Source organism: Vigna angularis, chromosome 4 (assembly GCF_016808095.1).
Source record: "Vigna angularis cultivar LongXiaoDou No.4 chromosome 4, ASM1680809v1, whole genome shotgun sequence".
NCBI classification, from domain to species: Eukaryota; Viridiplantae; Streptophyta; class Magnoliopsida; order Fabales; family Fabaceae; genus Vigna; species Vigna angularis.
The window spans coordinates 15527556-15550953 of NC_068973.1; positions in this window are offsets into that span (position 1 = coordinate 15527556).

Sequence of the window (23398 nt, forward strand, 5' to 3'; positions counted from 1 at the left end):
ATAATGTACTGAATGTGACCCACTTAGGGAGACCATTAGTAGTGGACACAGTATTTTTTGGACCACTTGTTTGTCATGTAGTGTAGCACATGCAATGTTAATTAAAGTAGTTAGGGAGCACTTGTTATTGTTGACTGAATTGTTCTGTTATTTATAGTGCTTTAGGACCACTTCTTTTTGTTCAATGCAATGCTCTGGGACCACTTCTTTTTGTTCAATGCAATGCTTAGGGACCACCTCGATGACATTTTATTCTTCATTGTCCATTTCAGTCATTGTGCTTTAAATTGGTTGTTAGAGTAGTTATTTTGAAAGCATTAGGGGGGTTGGAATCTCATAATAGACAGAGTTGCTATTTTTGCTGTATCTTTTCAGGTTTAGTAATCTTGGATGATTGATGTTATAAGTGAAAAACCTTATGAGGTTCAGTAGTGGTGCTTTCTACTATCACATTTTATTTATACTTATCAGGTTCAGTATAATGGATTGTTCCAACCTGTTGGAGATAATTTAATAGCTTATATAAAGCATCCACATCGAATGATACTTGGTCATTCTCTCTAGTTGAAATAAAGACTTCATTCACATGTCCAAATTACGCATAACAATATAACGCTTTTATTGGTTGAGATTTTGGGTGTAACTAATTTTTATAAACTATTCAACATTGATAGACTTACATTAGGTTGTGAATTGTGGGTATGCTGTCAATTTATTTAACTTACAACCACTAGGAATGCACATAATGACAACACCCACTTATGTGTTCAAACTCTTTGATTTAAAATGATAGCTATAATCACATAACACAAATGCACATAACACAAACATCAGGGCAAAATTGAACTGGGCAGAATTGAACTGAACTTCCACATTTTATTGAATTTAAACTTCAAAGTACATCCACAACACAACATTACCAATCTAATTACAATTTATCTTCAACACAAACATAATAGAAAACATCACTGTTAATGCCCATGACAATACAAACAAGACCAACATCATTTTGAAAATTTTTCTCTCTTGCTCTATTTTCCTCTTCAACTTGTCCTTCTTCTTCCTTAGATCCAACACAATATTTTCTATACAGACTTCAACTTCTTCACTCTTCCTTTGTAAGCTTCCTTCAATTTCAGAATCTCCTTCATCAACCCATTCAAAGTAGTTACAACTTGAATTACTCTACAAAAGAAATTACAAATCACGAATACAAACTTCATCACAATAAGTAAAACATTTTTTCTCACTTATTGCCCAATTTCTACATCTATAAAATAGTCTCCCTTTCTTCTTCAATGTAGTTGCCTTCAACAACAACAATCTTTCCCCACAACCACAGTTTTTTGAAGCTAAGTGAGAGGAGGATCCACATGTTTGGGACATTCCAGAACCAATGCTCCTTCGCGTGCAACCATTTCCTCCTCTTTCTGCTTTTATTTCCCCTCAATAGTGATTTCGAAAGTAAATCAAGTTCGACTAGTCCCAACAAAACCCTATATCCCAAATCCATCGATCTATTCACAAGAAACGAAAGAGGAAAATGAACTTATGTGAACAACTACACCAATGCTCAAGAAGATAAAATCCAACCTTTTGCAATTCACCTTCAATCTTCTTTCCAGCTGAAATGATGATCTCGTCTTTGCTCTTCAACCTTCAGACCACGCTTTCAACCAAACTTTACCAATGAACCTAATAAAGCAAAGTTCTCAGTTTGCATTTTAAATGTAAACACACGTGGCAAACGTTAGAAAGGATACATGTCATCCCACGTGGCCAGACGTTAGCCACCTCACCTGATTTTTAACGTTGTTTGTTTTGGAGGACCAAAAATTATGGTTTCCTTAAGGAGAGAGATCAAAGTGTACCAAAGTTTGAAAGAGGGACGAAAAACAAAATCGCTTGATAGTTGAGGGACTAAAAGCATATTTAACCCTATTTTTAAATAAGAAAAATTATTTTAAATTTCGAACACCATTTTATACTTTTTAATTTTTAAACTTTTTAACTATAATACTTTCTTATAAGTAGTAGTTTTTTTTTTCTAAATAAAATTATTCTTATAGAAACATATTGTATCCAAGAATTTCAAATACTCTTTAAATACTTTTAATATTTGTACTCGTCTTTCTCCTCAATGTTAGTTCTCTCAGGTTGTGTTTACAGAAGACATTTTAATGTTTAAGTTAGAATATGACGTCAACAAACAATAAATGTATAATAAATGAAACATAATTAACATAACTCATGAAATATATTGTTTATATTTATTGTTTATGAGCTTTTATCTAGATGGATCTGAGCCCATTGACCCAAATATTTATTGCCTCCTGAATCATTATAGTCAACTATGGGCTATAATGACTAAGTATCTTGTGTGATGTTGTAGTGACTGAATACGGATGGGCCGAGTATATTGTTAACTTATTATTCTGACATGTACTGGTCCCAAGACGGGACCTATACTATATAGTACAAAAATGAATATTTTTATCAACATAAGAATTTCTTTTTTAAAACTTATACCTTTCATTATTTTTAGTATTTTTTTTTTATTTTTTATCACTTTCTCACAAATTCATCTTTTAATATTTTTCAACATTTTTTACAACTATCATGTCGAAATTAGGTATTAACACATGTTAAATAAAGAACAACTAAAAAGAACTTAAGTTTATTTATGTATCTAAAGACAAAATCATTCTTCTTACAAATATATTTAATAGTCAAATAAAAAATTTGTCACATTATAGACAGTGGATGTTAATGACATAAGATGAGAAAAAGGTCTATGTTCCTATATTTGAAGAAGAAATTTGGCAATTTAGTTTTATTTAGAAGAAATAAAAAAAGGAAAGATATATAGTAGGTATTAGCACTAGTGAAAAAAAAAGAATTTTATGACGACTTATTATGACAGGTAAAATCCACGTGTCTTAATAAGGTAACCAGTGACATTTTCGTAATAAAAGAAATGGTTATTATGACGTACTTTGAAATACCTGTCATAATAAGTAGATGCGATGACAAAATTGAAATTATTTTAAAAATGTATTATGACAGGTATAAGAAACCTGTCATAACAGGTAGGAAGTCACCTATCATAGAATGTGAATATCTAATTCTATCTTCTCTTCACATTTTGTCCATCATTTTTACGCATCACACATCCTCTCTTCCTAAGCTTGTCTTCTCTTATCTTCAGCTTGCGTTCTCTGAGAGTATGTCGTGGCCCCCGCACTCCGACTCACGGCCACATCCATTGCTGCAACCTCATCACATACCCTTGTTGTTTCCCTTCCCATTCTCTCTCTTGTAAAATGTTGTAAAGTGGTATAACGTTCATATTGCAACGTTAAAATCTTTTTAAAATATTGCAAAATAAAGGTTGCGCAACTTGCAACATTAAAATCATTTATTGATTTTTATTTTCGTTTATTTAATTGATTCTTCCCTAGCTCTATAAATAGAAAGCTCTTCCTCCATTCCAAAACACACCAAAATCAATCTTCTCTCATTCTCTTTTCTTCTTAAGTTTCATCCTTTTCTCTTTTCCTTTTCTAAAATATTGTGGGTTTATTTTTATACTCATTTTAGAGATCCTGGCTAGTTGAGATCCTCGAATACTTTCGAGAAGTTCCTGTTGTATCTTGGGGGACTTGCGCAATACACTACGGATAAGTCCTTAAGGATAGTGAAACTACACGCCTCAGGCAATACTGTTCGTGATTTTGTCAGTCATTTCTACAACAATCTTAAGGACTTATACATCATATATAGACACAAGCGATTGAAATCTTAGTCCTTTGGTTTCCGATCTCGTTATTCTCCAAAATTAAAAAAGGTTAGAGCTAATTTGAGTTTGTTTTATTATATGGGTGTGTATCTCTAAAAGAAAAACCTAAAATTCTCTTTTTGATTCTTGATTTGTGATTTTGATATTGTTTGAAGATTATACACATGTACAGTTTATAAAATGCTATGGCTTTTGATTCGAACATTATAATGTTCAGTGTTTGAGATTGTACTGGGTTCGGGAGATGATAATGGTATAGTATGTGATATATTCCATGAGAATGTAAATGAATGTGCCCTGTTTTTTTTTATTTGATTAGAAAAAAAGAGAGAGAAAGAGAGAGAGAGTTGTATACATTGGAATTTCCGAAATGATACATAAAAGGAATGCCTATGTTTTATTGTTGTTTTCATTATTGTTTCTGCACAAGAAAACCTTATTGATTGGTGTTGTTCTAGATATTTTATTGCACTTAAATCATTTGCTGGTTGATGCCAAAAAGGCCTTCTATTAGCTTTTATAAATTTTGCAAATTCCTTGCTGTGTTAAAATAAAATTCTGCAAAAAAAATTGTTGATGTTTTACTTTGTTTCTGCCATGAAAAATGATGTTGTTCTTACTTTATTTTTGCCATGAAAATATTGTTGTTTTACCCTATTTCTGCTTAGAAAAAATGTTGTTTTTAAAGTTTCTACACCAGAAAATGTTGTTGTTTGAATGAAAATACAGTATCAGAAACTTGTGTTTTGCTGATTGAATGAAAATGTTGTTTGGAATTTTAAGGCTTTGCTATTTAGGGTTAAAAATCTGCATAATATACTTGCTGTAATTGCTATAAAAATAATATAAAATACTTGATGTAATTATTGTAAATATGGCATAATATAATTGCTGTAATGGCTGTAAAAATTGCCTAAAATGCTTGTTGGTTACTATTATGATATTGGTATAAAGCCTTGTTGTCCTTACTGGAAAATAATTGCAAGATTGATGTTAGAAAAGTAAATTGATGGTAAGATTTATACATCAACTATGTGGTGGTTGTTAGATGATAAAACTTGTAATTTGTTGTCTTGTTCTGTTTAGATTGCAAAATCTTCATTAAATTGGCTGGTATGAACATGAGTTACTTTTTAATTAGATGATTGATCTTATCAATGTGATGGAATCACGTGTTGACATAGTTGAGATTGATTTGTGTTCTGGATGAGCTGATTATAGTTCTCTAAGTTAGTAATTGCTATTAATTATGTGCTTTTCTTGACGTGGGAATTAAGCCCAACATTCTTTGACCTTACTTATGAAATTAGAAGCTTTGTGGGATTTAACTTCCGGTGAGCAAATTTTTATTAAAGCTGTTCAATGATATTCAAACTAATTCCAGAATTTCGTTAATTGTTGTTATGTGATTTTTCGTGGATATAGAATGTTTTAAGGTTCTTGGGCATATTAGATTTGGATGAGTACATGTGGGTATTGAATTGATGTGGTATGAATCTTCTGGTTGATTTATTGAATGACAGTTCTCATTTGAAAACAATATGAGTGTAGGTAATGTTACTTAATTACTCGAAGAAATAAATTTGGCTTTTCATAATGATATTGATAGTATTCTAAATTTGAAAGTAGAGAATATCTCATTACATGTTTGTATGTGAATGACATGTTAATTTTTGGTACATGCAATGAGATTGTTGCTAGAACTAAATTGTTTCTCAGATCAAATTTTGAAATGAAAGACATGGGTGGCCAATGTGATCTTAGGTATTAGAATCATAAGGAAGGGAAATAGTATATTAGTATCCAAAAACAATACATTGAGAAACTTCTTAAGAAGTTTGGGTTTTATGAGTTTAAACCAGTGAGTATCCCTTATGATACTAATTATAAATTAATGAAAAACAAAGGAGAATCCATTTCTCAGCCTTAGTAGGCCTAGATAATCGGAAGCTTACTTCACTTGATGAGCTTTTCTAGACCTGATATTACTTATGCAGTAGATAGATTGAGTAGATACACTCAATGTCCAAATCAGGAACATTGGGATGCACTTGCTAGGCTTATGAGATACTTAAGATGTTCAATGGATTATGCCATTGACTATAGTAGATTTCCCGCTGTACTAGAAGGGTACAATGATGTTAACTGGATCTTTGATTCAAATGAGACAAAGTCCACTAGTTGTTATGTATTCACACTTGGGGGTGGTGCGATTATATGGAGATCAGCCAGGCAAACAATTATTGTAAGATCAACAATGGAATATGAGTTTGTTACTCTTGAGATGATTGATAATGAGGCTGAGTGGTTGAAAAACTTCTTAGTGGACATTCCACTAGGAATGAAACCAACCCTATGAGTACCAATACATTGTGATTACCAATCGGCAATAGATATAACTAAAAACAAGAATTACAATGGAAAAAAATAAACATATACAATTGAGACACAATTTGGTGAAGCAACTACTAAAGAGTGGAACTATTTTCATTAATTATGTGAAGTAAGAACTGAATCTAGTAGATCCTCTGACAAAACCCTGGGAAGACAAATCATATTAGAAACATAAAGGCTAATGAGACTTAAGCCACTTGGAAACAAACAAGTTATGGTAACCCAACCTTTGTGATTGGAGATCCCATGAATAAGGTTCATATGGGTAAAAATAAGTCACTTGTTAGTTCTGATAACACTAAAGTGATTTTTAATCAATTATGTTCTTTCCTATGGTGTGTGAAAATTCTAGAGACTGCATTATTGAGAGGTTAAACTTTGTCATTAAAATTCTATGTGGTGAAAGAATTTTAGCCTAAACAAAAGTTTTAATGATTTTCATATCCCTTATGGGTGGTGTACGATTTGTAGCATATACTTGATGAAATCACCTATATGAGTGTCGAGTGGGCCAATTACATGAGATCATGGCATGACCTCTAGAGCACTCATGAATATCGTCACACATGACCTAGTAAGCGCAACACAATGATAACAACATGGATAATAAGGGTGTATTGTGATTGATAAACCTCCAACACACTGATGAATCACTATTTTGTTCTATTGACTTAGCTTTCCTCACTGGATTTTATTAGTGAATTGTGTTTAATTCTCCATTATTGTCTCATTTTCTCTATTTGGGCTTAATTTGACTAGTAATTCTTATTTTAATTAATTTGAATTATTTGAGTTTAAGTATTCCCATTATTATTTGCAAGACAATTTTGAAATCATATTTTGGGACAATAAGAGTGTTGCCACGTCATTTCCCATTATCTACGTCATTATATTTTAATTTCGTTTTTATTTTGTTTTTAATGCAAATTGGATCAAACTTGACTTATTGGGACCATTTTTGGTAAATTAGGAGAGGTCCATTTGTAGGGCAGATTTGGGGGCTTAGGTTTAAGTACCCAAGGGGACCAAAAACTCTCTCTTCTCTTCATTCTCGTTTTGGAGGCTTTGGTGCTCTAGACAGCTCCCCCTTTGGGGTTTTAGGTTATGATATTTAGATATTTCCAGTATTTACAATTTTTTGCAGTAATTTCGTTTATAGCATTCAGTTTCTTTGCACTTTCTCTACATTTTCAATTTCGTTCACTGCACTTTCAATTTTGTTAACTGCACTCTCAATTTCGTTTACTTCATTTCGTTTCCGAGTTCATTATGTTTATGAGTTTAATTCGTTTCTTTGACTCTGCACTTCGTTTGCAATTAAAATTTCGTATTTAGTTTCTTTTTCAGGGTTCATCTCCGTTTTTCCAGTTTTGCATTACCTCGGCTCTGATGTTTTCAATTTCTAATTGCTGTTTCCATTTCCTTTTAATGATAACTTGAATTTGTTTGGTTGTTCAATACTGAGATTGCAACATTTCCATGAGATTTATGCACTATCATTGTGTTTTCAATGTCATACCTTGCATCATATTGAATCTGTTCTGTGCTTGCAATTAGTTACACGTTTAGTTGCCTAATTGGTGTTTAATCTTTGCTAAATTGATTAATCCGTGTGATGCAGAAATTGATTAAATGTGTGTGGATTTGCTTAATTAACTTTTATGAAAACTAGGTTGATCTTCGCTTAGTTGGTTAATTCATGTTGGATTAGGGGTGAGAGGAGAGGATAATTATTGTTAATTAGGGATTGGACGCATTGCAATTGAGCTAGTGACCAACTGTTTTTAATTAATGTTTGAATTCGTGTTTTAATCGGTTAATTTTTGGTTCACACAATCTGTCCAAACCCCCTACTAAGTGTTTAATTTAATGACTGAACCAAATATTTGTCCTTGAGAGATGACCTAGGAGTCACTTCTTAGTAAACTGCATTTCTAATTGCTCTGATTTGGGTACGACCTCAACCACACACGTCAAGTGTCTTTGGTTCATATAACTTACTATACTAACTGCATTGTGTGTTGATAATGGTTGTGGAGCTCAGAAAGGCCTGAAAAATCACCAGAAGGGAGGAATGCTCGAGGCTTGGGCGCCCTTTTTCGAGGCTCAAGTGCAGAAGAGTGTCGCGCACCGCCCAGGCACCCCTTTTTGGGCCCTTGAGCGCCAGAAGCACGAAGCTTAGGCGTCATCTCTGAAGCTTGAGTGTAGAAGACTGTCGCTCACCACCCGAGCGCCCCTTTTTGGGTGCTTGAGCGCTAGTAGCACGAAGGTGGGGCGTCATCTGTGAGGCTTAAGCATAGGAAACCACCGCTCACCGCCTGCGCGCCCTAAGTGGGGCGCTTGAGCGCCAACAACACGGGCCTAGGCCTTGATTCTGTTCTGTCTTCGCTCTATTTAAAGGACCCAAGCTTCCTAGGTTCTGTATCTCTGGCTGGAGCAGCACAACAACACACTCTTTCACTCTAGGAATGCTAGGAATTGCATGAACTGGTGATTAAGGACATGCTTATTTCGCCGAGGGATCGGGTTTAAGTGATTTAGTGAGTGACGTTAACATTAATGCATAAAGAAGAATTCTTACATACATGAGAGGTAACTTGGTGAAATCTAACCCCAGCAACATACTCATCTCATATTATAAACAACATTCGTTCCTCACTATACTATTCTGCTATTGATCAAACTGTATTCATATTTAATTTTCTGTCTTTGCATTTGAAACCAATGATCTCATTTTCTTTAAGTCTTAATTAATCGAGTTATCACACGACTGTCTAGTGTCGAGAGTCCTCTGGGATACGATACTTGGTCTTACCATTTTATATTACTTGTGCGATTTGGTACACTTGCCAATCCATCAACAATTTGTTGATATGGCTAATTTCAAAGCTGCAGGAGTAATCCCAGAAGATCTCAATTGGCAACAAAGAAAAAAAAATTTGCATGACGCCAAACAGTTTATTTGGGATGATCCTTACTTGTTCAAAATTGGAGCAAATAACCTTCTGAGGCGTTGTGTGACTAAAGAGGAAGTGGAAGGAATTTTATGGCACTATCATGACTCACCTTATGAGGGGCATTTTAGTGGAGAGAGAACAGTTGCAAAAGTGCTCCAGTCAGGATTTTATTGGCCTACTCTATTTAAAGATGCTCATAATCATGCTAGGAACTGTGATAAGTGTCAAAGGACGGGTACTATCTCCAGACGTCATGAAATGCCACCGTAAGGCATATTAGAGGTTGAAGTTTTTGATTGCTGGGGCATAGATTTTGTTGGACCTTTTCCACCATCTTTCAACAATGAATACATACTGGTGGCAGTGGATTATGTAAGTAAATGGGTGGAAGCTCTGGCTTGTCACAAGAATGATTCTAGCACTATTATTAAATTTCTGAAAAGGAAAATTTTCTCCTGGTTTGGAACACCCAGAGTACTCATTAGTGATGGAGGATCTCATTTTTGCAATTTTCAGCTTGCAAAGGTACTCAAGCACTATGGTGTGAGACACAAGGTAGCTACACCTTATCATCCACAGACAAACGGGCAAGTTGAGGTTTCCAATAGGGAGATAAAAAGGATTCTAGAAAAGACAGTTGCTTCATCAAGAAAGGATTGGTCTCAGAAGTTAGATGATGCTCTTTGGGCATATCGAACCGCAATGAAGACAACTATTGGATTATCTCATTTCCAAATGGTCTATGGAAAGGCATGCCACCTTCTGGTGGATATGGAACATCGAGCTTTGTGGGCCTTAAAATTCTTGAATTTTGATCTTTGTGACACTACAGAAAAGAGGAGAAGGCAAATTATTGAGCTTGAGGAGATGCGGCTGCATGCCTATGATTCTTCCAAGAATTACAAAGAAAATGTGAAATTTTATCATGACAGGAAACTGGTAAAAAAAGTCTTTAATCCAGGACAGCAGGTGCTGCTGTTCAATTCACAACTAAAGCTTTTCCCTGGAAAGTTGAAGTCCAAGTGGTCTAGTCCATTTATGATCAAGAATGTCCTTCCACATGGAGCAGTTGAGTTGACAGATCCAGCCTCTAAAGACCCACAAAGAAGTTGGGTAGTCAATAAACAACGTCTCAAGCATTAGTTGGGTGATGAGGTGGAACGCCTTTCCACAATCATGGAGTTGGTTGATCTAGATTGAGTTTAATGGTGTCAAGCTAGGGACGTTAAAGAAGCGCTTCCTAGGAGGCAACCCAACTTTCTAAACTTTTCCTTTTCATCATTTGTTTTGCTATTGTACTTTGCTTGAATGAATCACACTACTTTGATTCAACTGTGCTGTGTTTTGTGATGAGTATTGCTTTGAGATATTCTAGTGTATTGATTGATGTTGAGATGATGCATGATGTGCTGATATACAGGTGATGGCTCACAGTGTATGAAACAGGTGCTTGAGGTAAAACTTGATTGAGATACTAAGCATGGTGTTTTTCTGAATTCTGGGACTTGTGAGTTTACCTGTGTGAGATTTGGGCTTCACAGTTTTTTGTGAATAATTGCTATTACTTTGGAAGTATAAATGATTTTGCCCAAATTTTCTATGATTGAATTACTTGCTTGCAGGTTTCATATGATCAAGGTCATCTTTTGTTGTCCCTTTTTCTTTTAGCCTTCACATGAATTTTTGCCATCTGAAAAAAGAATAAATTGTTCTAACCTTTGAATCTTGAGCCTTATGTATGTTTGAAAAACCTTTTTTTGAAAATCTTTACCTTGAGTTAAGTTGAAAACATTTGATGAGGTATTGATAAAGGTTCAAGTTTGGGGTTACTGGAAAAATTGAATAGAAAAAGCATTGATCTAAGAAGTGAGTACATGAAAAGCAAAAGCAAAAGAAAAAGAAAGATGAAAAGAAAAGAAAAGAAAAGCTCAATGCAAGGGAAAGCTGGGAAAAAGAAAGAGAGTTTGTGCTTGAATGATGAAATCATAAATGCCTCTCTTAACTCAAGGATTTTGCTGACCAGAAAAACTAATTTCCTTCTTAGCCCAGCCAAGTTACAAGCCATGAAAAACCCTTGTGATGACAAATTGCTTGTGAGTATGTTTAATTGTGGCTAAATGAAAGGCAAAGTTAATTTGTGTGACATTGTGATAGTATAGTGAAAAAGTCACCAACACCTCACTATACACCTTTGAGTTGAGTGATACACTTTTGAGTGCTTGAGTGATACACTTTTGAGTGCTTGAGTGAAACACTTTCCTTGGTGAGGAGTAGTTCTTTGAATTTCTGATTACATTTTTGCTTGGTTGATTAATCATTATTAAGGATAACATCTGTTGAAGTATATGAGCATCACTTTGATTTTGAATGAAGTAAGACATCTGCACATCTTGACTGACATCTGTATGCTGAGCTGATAAAATTGATCTCTTGTCCTAGAAGAAAAAGTTTTTGAAAAATGTTGAATCATTGTAGTAATTGTTCTGAAAAGCTGTGTTACAATCGTTTTGCTTGAGCACAAGCAAAGTTCTAAGTTTGGGGTTGTGATAACGGGTGAAAATACCGTTATCTGTGATGTAATTTACTAAATGCACCCTTTTCTGCTTAGAAACTTGCTTGGAATCATGTTATTCTTATAAGTTGTGTGAATAAGAGAGTTGAGGTTGAATTTCATGAATTTATAATTAAATTCCCTTGTTTTGCCAAGTGTACTGGATCGTACATGTAATATAAAATGGTAAGACCAAGTATCGTGTCCCAAGACACTCAGGGCACTAGACAGTCGTGTGATAACTCGATTAATTAAGACTTAAAAGGAACGAAATCATTGGTTTAGAATGCAAATACTGAAAATTAATTATGAATGCAGTTTTGATCAATTGAAGAGTAGCACAACGATGAACGGATGATGTTTATGTTATGAGATGAATATGTTGTTGGGGTTAGATTTCACCCAGTATACTCTCATGTATATAAGAATTCTTCTTCTTTCATCAAAGTCAACGTCACTCACTAAATTTCTTAAAACCCGATCCCTCGGTGAAGAAAGCCTATCCTTAATTACTAGTTTATACGATTCCTAACATTCGTAATAATTAATTCTAAAGATCAGGAGCTTAAGACGACCAAGACTCATACCCCCATCCCGGAGAAATACTGCTCTTGGGAATAATTCTAAAAGAACCTGGATTGTAAGGAACCTCCCGGCAGTCATGCAATTCATACATTACGCTATGAATGAGTTAAACAAAGAGAGCATTGATCACAGAAGAATTACCCTAACAGTTAATAAAAGAAGCATATATTATTAAGAATGAATTCAAATACATGAGAGTTCACAAGGTTATATCATCCCCCAACAACAAATATAAGTTATTTCCCCATTGTCATGGTAAAACTAGATGTACAATGGAGAAGAATGCGATAGAAAAACCCTAAAAGTTGAAGATGGAAGCTCTCGCATCCAAATTCGCCTTCAAAGAGTGGAAGAGTGTGTTGCTGTGCCTCCTCTATCAAAAATACAAAACCTAGGGCGTCTGGGTCCTTTAAATAGAGCAGAATCACAACAAAAACAAAGCCCAGGCCCATCTTGCTGGCGCTCAACGCCCCACTTAGGGCACCCGGGCATGCTGCAATACCAAAACTGGCGCTCAGCTTCACTCGGAGGCCAAGTAGGTGTGGTTCTCCAGGAAAAGTGGCGCTCAACACCCCAAAAAGGGCGCCCAGGCGGTGTGCGGTAGGATTTGGCGCTGAGGGCTCCGAAAAGGGCGCTTAAGCTTCGGGCGTTCCTACTTTCTGGTGCTTTTTCAGATCTTTCTAAGCTCCATCTCATTGGCAGTTCAGCTCTTCTTCCATATTATATCATTTCCTGCCAAAACAAGGAAATTTACTCATAAAATCATCAAGTTCAACCTTAACTCTCTTATTCACACAACTTAACAGAAAAACATGATTTCAAGCAAGTTTCTAAGTAGAAAAGGGTGCATTTAATATCAAAATCACATTAGAGATAAAAGTATTTTCAACCGTTATCACAACCCCAAACTTAGAACTTTGCTTGTCCTCAAGCAAAACAAAATGTAACTTATCTTGTCTCAACAATTACTACAATGGCTCAGGATATTTCAAAACTTTTTTCTTCCAGGACAAGTAATCACTTTTATCAGCTCATCATAAAGATGTCAATCAAGATGTACAGATGCCTTAATTCAATCAAACTCAATGTGATGCTCATTTACTTCAACAGATGATATCCTTAAGAATGATCAATCAACCAAGCAAAGATGAAATCATGAATTCAAAGAACTACTCCTCACCAAGGAAAGTGTTTCACTCAAACACTCAAAAGTGTATCACTCAAGCACTCAAAGGTGTATAGTGAGGAGTTGGTGTCTCTTTCAATCTACTATCACAATGTCACACAAATTAATTTTGCCTTTCATTTAACCACAATCAATCATACTCACAAGCAAGTTTTCATCACAAGGTCTTTTCTCGGCTTGTAGCTTGGCTGGGCTAAGAAGAAAATTGGTTTTTCTGGACAACAAAATCCTTGAGTTAAGAGAGACATCTATGATTTCATCATTCAAACACAACCTCTCTTTCCCAGAACCATCTTCACTTATTCCCAACTTTCCCTTGCATTGAGCTTTTCTTTTCTTTCTTTTCATTTTTCCTTTCTTTTGCTTTTGCTTTTCATTTGCTCACTGCTTAGCTCAATGCTTTTTCTTTTGATCTTTTTTCTCAAATTTCCCAGCAACCCCAAACTTGAACCTTCATCAATACCCCACAAATGTTCTCAACTTAACTCAAGGTAAAGATTTTCAAACAGGGTTTTCAAAACATTCTTAAGGCTTAAGGTTCAAAGGTCAGAACAAATTGTTCTCTTTTCATTGGGCTAGAATCATGTGTAGGCTAAAAAGAAGGGATAACAAAAGATGGCCTTGATCATATGAAACTTGCAAGCAAGTAGTTTAATCATAGAAAATTTGGGTAAAATCATTCATGCTTTCAAAGTAATAGCAATTATTCACAAAAAACTCTGAAGCCCAATCCTCACACAGGTTACTTTCAAGTTCAAAATTCAGATAAACATCCTGCTCAGTATCTCTTTCAACTTTTTACTCATGCATCTGTTTCACACAAACTGTGAGTTATCACCTTTATATAAGCACAGCATGCATCACCTTAACATCAATCAATAATGGAGCATCATAAAGCAATACTTATCACACAACACAGCATAATTGAACCACAACAGTGTAGTTAATTCAAACCAAGTACAATAACCTATACTAAAAAATAAACACGAACATAAATTAAAAAGATAAGTTTAGAAAGTTGGGTTGCCTCCGAGTAAGCGCTTCTTTAACGTCACTAGCTTGACACCATTAAGCTCATGTCACATCTTTGATCTTGGTGTTCTCCTTTCTTTCTTCACAACAACTTATCTTCAACAGCTTCTTGTTCACCTTCTTGACTCTTCTTGAAATTGGAGATTCAATCTCTATCATTTCATCAGTTCCGAGTTCTTTTACAACCCATAATTTGTTGTTGAATCTCACTGGTAAGCCTGGTCTAAGTTCTTCATATTTTTCCAGGGAGTCTTGATGAACACTTCTTCCTTTGCTGTCTTTTTCTTCTTCCTTCACCGTTGACATAAAACAATTTTTACCTTTCTTGCCTAGCTTAGCAGCTTTTGTACTAGTCCCTGGTGCATCTTTAGTTGTAGCTTTGAGACTAGTCTTCTTCACTTGGATCTGCTGCTCAACATTGAAGACGCTAAATATCACCTCCTCTTCTTGGTCTTTGAGTGTGTTGAGATTATTGATAGGAAGAGCACTGGTTTAGCTAACCTACAATCTCAGAGCTTCTGGTTTTTGATGATGACAACATAATTAATAACACATGTGATGTTTATGTGTTACATGTTCTATTGCTTAAATGCTACATGTTTTTAATCAATGTATAAATTTGTTTAAAGCATGGAGAACATGATTGTGTTGATACATTGCATTTCACTGTGCTATATAATTTATTTTATATGTGAATGCACGTCTGATGTTTTATAGAAAGAAAACCACAAGCACTTATGTTGAACGTTTTATTGTGTGGTAAAACAACAGTTTTAAGTCGACTTCATTATGAAGTAAGTCGATTAAAACTCATGGGTTTGCACAAAGTTGTTTAAAGTGTGCTGTGAGGATTTTCAAAGAAGAAGTTTTTCAAAACTTTGTTTAACTGTGTTACATAGTCGATTATATGCAACTTGCATTCAACTAAGTCTGTTACAGTTTTGAAATTCTATTAATGCTTGTGTTAAATGTTACAACGATTATATTTTTATATTTGTTGACCAAGCATTTATTATGATTTGATTGCATTAGTTGCACATTCAATTAACTTCATTGATTGCTGCTAACTGCTTTGACTGAATTGTTACATTCGACTGCATTAGTAGCTAAGTCGATTAAAATACGTTTAAATTGTGAAAATCTATAAATTGACGCGAACTTGATTTCTGTAAGAACTTTTGTGATATTTTGCAGAGAGTGCATTCTTATAGAGAAAGGGAAAGAGCTCCAAGAAACAAGAAGTGACCGTGGTGATCATCTACTGGTGGATTCTTGAAGAGAAAGTTAACTGCACTGAATAAGGCTGATCAATATGTGAACATTTGGGTGTTACTGAAAGATCAGAGGATACAATCTTGTAAAGATTGGTTTGAGGTTTCCCTGTTGTGATTACAGGAAGAAGAGCGTGCTGCGTTCTTGACTTTGAGGGTGGCTCAAAGGGTTGGACTGCAGGAGAGGAGATTCTTGCTGCTAGTCTGTTTTGTATATGCCTATATTTTGATTAGAGGGTTAGAGAGGTGTTTTATATTTTTGATGTGAGGTTGCTATAAAAACCTCGTTGTAAAAACCTTGATCATTATAGTGCATTGGCTTCCTGTGGTTGGAAGGACACTGGATGTAGGCTTGGCCGAACCAGTATAAAAACCCAGAGTTTGATCTTTCTATCCCTGCACTTTTATTCAGTCGACTGCATACTGCTTTAAATCGATTATATTTTCGCTGCATAAACAAATCTTTTTCCTTGCGTTTCAAGAAAGCTTTTAAAGGCATCAATTTTGCGAAAAAGATTTGAAGAAAACTCTGTTTTTATATTTCACCAATTCACCCCCCTCTTGGTTTGAGAAATTAAGCCATTCTATTTTCAACAGAGTGCTATAGTTCCATCATCAACATTGATGATAACCTTAGGCGTTTTCATGAATGACCTTCCAAGAATAATAGGGATTATCAACACCTAATTTCGTCTGGGTAAGTAAATAATTAAAAATAAAGAATAAGAGAATAATAATTAATGGTGGGTAAAAAGGGATAAAACAATAACTATAATACCTGACACAATATTTTTGAAATGTTAGTTTAATATGGTAATTATTTGAATCAATATTATGCTAATAATTATAAACAATAATTAAAATAGTATATTAATATTATTTGCTGCGTCAGTTGCTTTTAAAGAGGAAAATATGTTTTTTTTTAAAATGGAAAATATTGATAATCAATGTTTTGAATATTATTTAATTTGTTTTCTGGCAACCAAGACTATTTCTTTTCCTATTTTGTTTTATTGTCATTTAATTCACAATTAAGGCAAGATTGTCATAATATTACAGTGTGTATATAAATACGCACTCTGTCATAGAAAAAAGGGGACGAAAGGATAGAGAGAAAGAGAAACATGCAGAAATAATAAAAAGAGAGAAAAACAGTATAGAGAAAAATAGGTTCTCACCCATAAGGGTTCTGTCAACGACAATCACCAAAGAAGAAATAAAAGAGTATTGAAAGCTAAAAAGGTATGTCACCTCTACACCATTATTTTTTCCCTTTTTATTGTACTCTGATGTTTTTCCTAAAGGTATTATTTTTCCTACACACAAATAATGTTTTTTTAAAACATAAATTTTTTTATAAGTATGTGTCGGCTTATGACCAATTTCTTTCTTTTTCCCACCATTCTTAAATAATAAAAAAATACGAGATCTTTAAAACCAAAAAAAAATGTCAATCTTGTTAAACCAAATCTTTGTTGGGTTCGCTTTTCAAAAATCTAAATCAATCTATAATAATTTTTAAAACAAACTCCCAAACCTTTTTGTACTTAAAGAACTACACAATCCTTGATTGTCCATCATAAATGGATATACGTAGGAGCAAGGTCAATCCTTGTCGGGATCATAAAACAAAAAAAAATATTTTTGTTTCTTAATAGTTTCTTTTTTTTAAGGGAAAATTAAACATTTATCAAAACCACGTCAACTTTATACATTTAATTAAAGGTACTGCTTTTAGGCAGGCGCAATAGGGTGCTAATACCTTCCTTACTCGTAACCGATTCCCGAACCTAAAATCTACTTTTCGCAGACCATGTCTTATTTTTTTGGTTTTCCATTGTTTTTCCATAATAAATTATGGTGGCGACTCCAAAATCTTTTCTTAATCCCGTTTGTTTTTTCGGCTCGCCATCCCGTCGCGATCCCAGTTGCGACAGGGATCTCCAAATCTTCCCTCATCTCCATCACCACAAAGTCCACCAAGAATCTAAGGTTGTCTGTTCGAACCACTACATCTTCCACCACACCATAAGGCTTCTTAGTGGATCCATCCGTCATTTGCAAAGTCACCTTTGTAGGCTTGACTTCAAGACCACCAATCTTCTCAAGTACATATAAGGGCATCAAATTGATACTGGACCCTAAATCAATTAGGGTTTTCCCTATTTCATAACTCCCAATAGTGCAGGGAATAGTGAAACTTCCCGGATCTTTAACTTTTGGAGGGAGTGCCTTCTGTAGGATCACACTGCAATCGCCTTGTACCTTAATTGTTTCCTCCTCTAGATATTTTTTTCTTTTGAGGAGTTTCTTAAAAAATTTAGCATATTCAGGAATATGTTGCAATGCTTCAGTCACAGGTATTTTAATCTCCAATTTCTTGAAGATTTCTTCAAAACACCCTAATTGTCTCTCTCTTTCTTTTCTTGAACACTCCTTAGGGTAAGGAAGAATTTTCTCAATTTTTTTCTTTTCTTTCTCAACCTCTTCTTTTTCTTTTCTCTCTTCTTCCACATTCTTCTCCTTTTCTTTTCTCTCAACTTCACTTTTTTTCTCTTCTTTTTCTTCTCTCTCTTTTAACTCAACTTTTTCTTTTCTCTCTACTTCTCTCTCTTTTTCCCTCTCATCACTCACGCTCACAATAACCTTGCACTCTTCCTTAGGTTTAACTTCAGTATTAGCCCCAAAACCTCTGTTAGGCATCTCCTCCAACTTCTTGGCCAGTTGACCAACCTACATCTCCAGATTCCTTATAGCAGCTTCAGTGCTTTTCTGGTTAGAGATAGTTACCTGCATGAATTGTTGAAGGGTTTCTTCAAGTTTTGTAGTTCTATCAGCTAGAGAGGGTTGTTGTTGCCACTATTGTTGTTGATGTTGTGATGGTCTATTGAATTGTCCAGTAGCTTGCCCAAATTGACCTTATCCCATGCTTGGATGAGGTTTCCATCCTTGATTATAATTGTTGGGACGAAACTGGTTACCCATGTAATTAACTTCTTCATTGATATTCTCGGGCATTGCACATTGATCATTAATATGATCACCACCACATAATTCACAAAGTTGTTGCTGAACCTGTGAAACATTCTGGAACTCCTTTAGCAACTGAGAAAGTTTCTTTGTCAAAGCCTCCAATTGTTAAGTAATAATCTTCTTCTGTGCAAGCAAAGCATCATGAGATTGTAACTGTAGAACTTCCTTCTATGGAGGTGGAGCTCCTCTTTCACTGTGCATCTCATTGTCATTAGTAGCCATGTTGTCAATCAATTCACAAGCTTCCTCTGGAGTCTTGCACTTGATATTGCCTCCAGTTGAGGCATCTAGCATCAATTTTTTTTTGTGAGCCAAGACCTGCAAGGAAAAGAATGACTATTGTCGCTTCATCAAAACCATGAGTCGGCGTCTTTCTCAGTAAGCTCTTGTATATGTCCCATGCTTGTCATAACGTCTCCTCCATGCCTTGCCTGAAGGAAGAAATTTCCTATTTACCTTTGTTAATCTTTGATTGTCAGAAGTATTTGTTCAAGAACTTTGCAACCACATCTTCCCACTCAGTAAAGCTATTTTCAGGAAAAGAGTTCAACCACAATTTAGCATTCCCTCCTAATGAGAAGGGAAACAAGCTCAACTTTATAGCATCAGCTTCACAGTATTGCTGATCTCATTGAAAGTGGTCAGATGCTCATATGGACTTTCATGTGACAGTCCATTGAATTGGTTGCTTTTCACCAGATGAATCAATGCAGGCTTCATCTCCATACTTGCGGCATTGACCATCAGCCTTGCAATGCTGTTAAAATGATGAGGGCCAACAATTGTTGCATAATCTGCCAAAGTACGTTTACCACCATTGTTGTCCATGCTTTCCTGATTAGATTGTGAAGTCTGTGAAAGTGTCTCTGGAGAAGGTTCTCTAGATATCCTGTTTCTTCTTGTCCTTCTGCTGTTCTCCAGTCCTTCCAAAAGAGGTTCAAAACTTTTTTTTGCTTCTAGTCCTAATCGTATCCTGCATACACTAGACACAAAACCCTAGAAAGCACTATTAGCACAAAAGATAAAAACAAAACAAAACACAAGACTAAAATAAAAATTAATAAAAAATAAAGATAAAGAAGAATAAAATAAAAACAATAAAGTCAAAGTTAATCAAGAATCACACAAATAGAATAGTTTAAACCGTGAGTCCCCAGCAACATCGCCAAAAACTTGTTGAGTCACCGGCAAGTGTACCAGATCCTACAAGTAATATAAAATGATAAGACCAAGTATCGTGTCCCAAGAGACTCTCGACACTAGACAGTCGTGTGATAATTCGATTAATTAAGACTTAAAAGGAACAAAATTATTGGTTTAGAATGCAAATACAAAAAATTAAATATGAATGCAGTTTTGATCAATTGAAGAGTAGCACAACGATGAACGAATGATGTTTATGCTATGAGATGAATATGTTGTTGGGGTTAGATTTCACCAAGTTTACTCTCATGTATATAAGAATTCTTCTTCTTTCATTAAAGTCAACGTCTCTCACTAAATTACTTAAAACCTGATCCCTTAGTGAAGAAAGCCTATCCTTAATTACTAGTTCATACGATTCCTAGCATTCCTAATAATTAATTCTGAAGATCAGGAGCTTAAGATGACCAAGACTCATACCCCCATCCTTGAGAAATACTGCTCTTGGGAATAATTCTACAAGAACCTGAATTGTAAGGAACCTCCCAGCACTCATGCAATTCATACATCACGCTATGAATGAGTTAAACAAAGCAAAGCATTGATCACACAAGAATTACCCTAACAGTTAATAAAAGAATCATATATTATTAAGAATCAATTCAAATACATGAGAGTTCACAAGGTTACATCATCCCCCAACAACAAATAGAAGTTAGTTCCCCATTGTCATGGTGAAACTAGATGTACAATGGAGAAGAATGAGATAGAAAAACACTAAAAGTTGAAGATGGAAGATCCCCCATCCAAATCCGCCTTCAAAGAGTGGAAGAGTGTGTTGTTGCGCCTCCTCTGTCAAAGATACAAAACCTAAGGTGTCTGGGTCCTTTAAATAGAGCGGAATCATAATAGAAACAAAGCCCAAGCCCATCTTACTGGCGCTCAGCGCCCCACTTAGGGCGCCCGAGCATGCTGCGATACTACAACTGGCACTCAGCTTCACTCGGAGGGCAAGTAGGGGTGGTTCTCCAGGAAAAGTGGCGCTCAGCGCCCTAAAAAGGGCGCCCAGGCGATGTACGATAGGCTTTGGCGCTGAGGGCTCCAAAAAGGGCGCTCAAGCTTCGGGCGTTCCCACTTTCTGGTGCTTTTTTAGATCTTTTTGAGCTTCATCTCCTTGGCACTTCAACTCTGCTTTCATATTATTTCATTTCCTGCCAAAACAAGGGAATTTAGTCATAAAATCATCAAGTTCAACCTTAACTCTCTTATTCACACAACTTAACAGAAAAACATGATTTCAAGCAAGTTTCTAAGTAGAAAAGGGTGCATTTAGTATCAAAATCACATCAGGGCAAGCGTACATTGACATCACTCTGATAGTCGACATAGGGTTCTTTGTTCTGAATAACGATTATTTCTCTCTCTCGGTTATGTGTGCGCCTTCACCTTAACCTTCACACAATCTAGGTGCGACAACGAATGGATTTGGATAACATGTTGTCCAACCACCACATGATTGATGAAGCTCACTATTGTTGTCTGATTTTCAACAAGTTGAACATTCAGTGGTTGTTATTTTCATTTCACCACAAAAATGAAGAAGAGTAGAGGTTGAGGCAAACTTGAAGAAGAAGACGAAATGCGAGTTAATTAAATTTATAATACTTATATCATGTTAAATGATTTACATTGATATAGCACCTAAAAATTAGCAATAAAATTTAGTCACCAAATTTGTAATACATTTAGTCAAATTTTGCAATAAAATTAGCCACCAAAATATATTGGTCGCTAAATTTTTTTTCCATTGATATAGCACCTAAAAATATTTTAATTAAAATAAAAAAGTAACCTATTATAGATTTAAAAATAATGGTTGATATATTATCACATTTGCAACCAAATTAGCACCAACTTTTTTTTTAAAATTAATAATATTTTCACTTTAGCAACAAATGTGGGGTCACTACTTTTTTTTTTGCTACCAAATTAACCATCGAAATTTTGTTGACTAAATTGGTATCCCATAGAAGAAGGTGACCAATCCTTTTATTACGGATTAACGACCGAAATTTTGGTTAGTGATAAATTTTTAATTTGGTCACTAATTGGTTTTTGAGTAGGGCTTTTTCTACCAATGTATATCTTCAGTAGTATTATTAGGTTGTGTATTTTTCTTGATAGATATTTAAGATATATTACTTATGAACGTATGGTGGTATTATTTTGTGAATGGTTTAACATGACATGTTAATTTCTCTTTTGTAACTGTTATATTTAAAGAAGTCATTATAAAGGTTTATGGTAACATATATGAGAGATATTAGCAAAAAAAATATAATCAAGGTTTCTATAATTGGAAATGATGATGACTTAAATGAATTTTGAACAATCTAGCATATCAAAGTGATGTCAATGTTGATGATATTGGTTATAATAATCATATAATCTCCTTTTCCTCTAGTGGCATGAGTATTTGGGAACTTCCTCATTGGTAACATTATCGTATTTCTTTATATTTTAGTGTTTCCTAAAAGTATATTATGATTTATTAAATACTTAATAAATTTTTAATTTTTAATTGAATCCGTACCGTTTAAAATACTATTATTTTATAATTTTATAATTTCATAGTTTTATAATTTTATACCAATATGTTCTCGTGATATATCACATGGCCTTTGATAAGGTCACGTGAATATTCCATTAATGCAATCACAGATGTAGTAATCATATTTGGACAAGTAACCCATTTTTTAAACTCATTGAGAAACAATGTTGGCCTTCTCTTTACTCGTTGCTTATGGTTGTTGGCATTGTTTTTTCCTATGTTGAGTATGTGTGGTTGGAAACCTGAAAGTAGGATGGAATCTGGAAGTTATCCTATTAGCTTCTTAGTATACTTCGAAAATTATATTTGAGGTTTTTGGCTCGTAAAATAATACAATCACCTACCCATTATATTTAATATTAAATGCTAACACTTAAATAATGTTATGACTTTTTTAATATCTAGTCCTGTCTATCACTGATTTGCTAAATGATTTCATTTTTTATTGAAAGAAATCTCAAACATATAATCTTTAAAAAGAGAAAAAAAAACATGCTTATAAAATATAAGGAAGAGATAAGAAAATTAAAAAAATTGAATTTTGTATTGTGAAACCATAACACTTGATGAATGTAATTATATAATATGTGAAACTATAACTCACAAGAACATGTCAAGAGTTAGATATTTTCGAAATGAAAATTAAATGTGATAAGTACTTAAAAGAAACACAGATAATATTGGTTTCTTTATTAATGGCTTGCATTTTTTTTGTAGAATTTAGTTAAAGCATAAATAAAATTGAAAAGAGAAAAAAAAGAATAAATGTTTAAAAAAAAGGAAAAGAAAGAGAAATGTAAACTTTAAATTTATATAATTAATAATCAAGTTGTAAA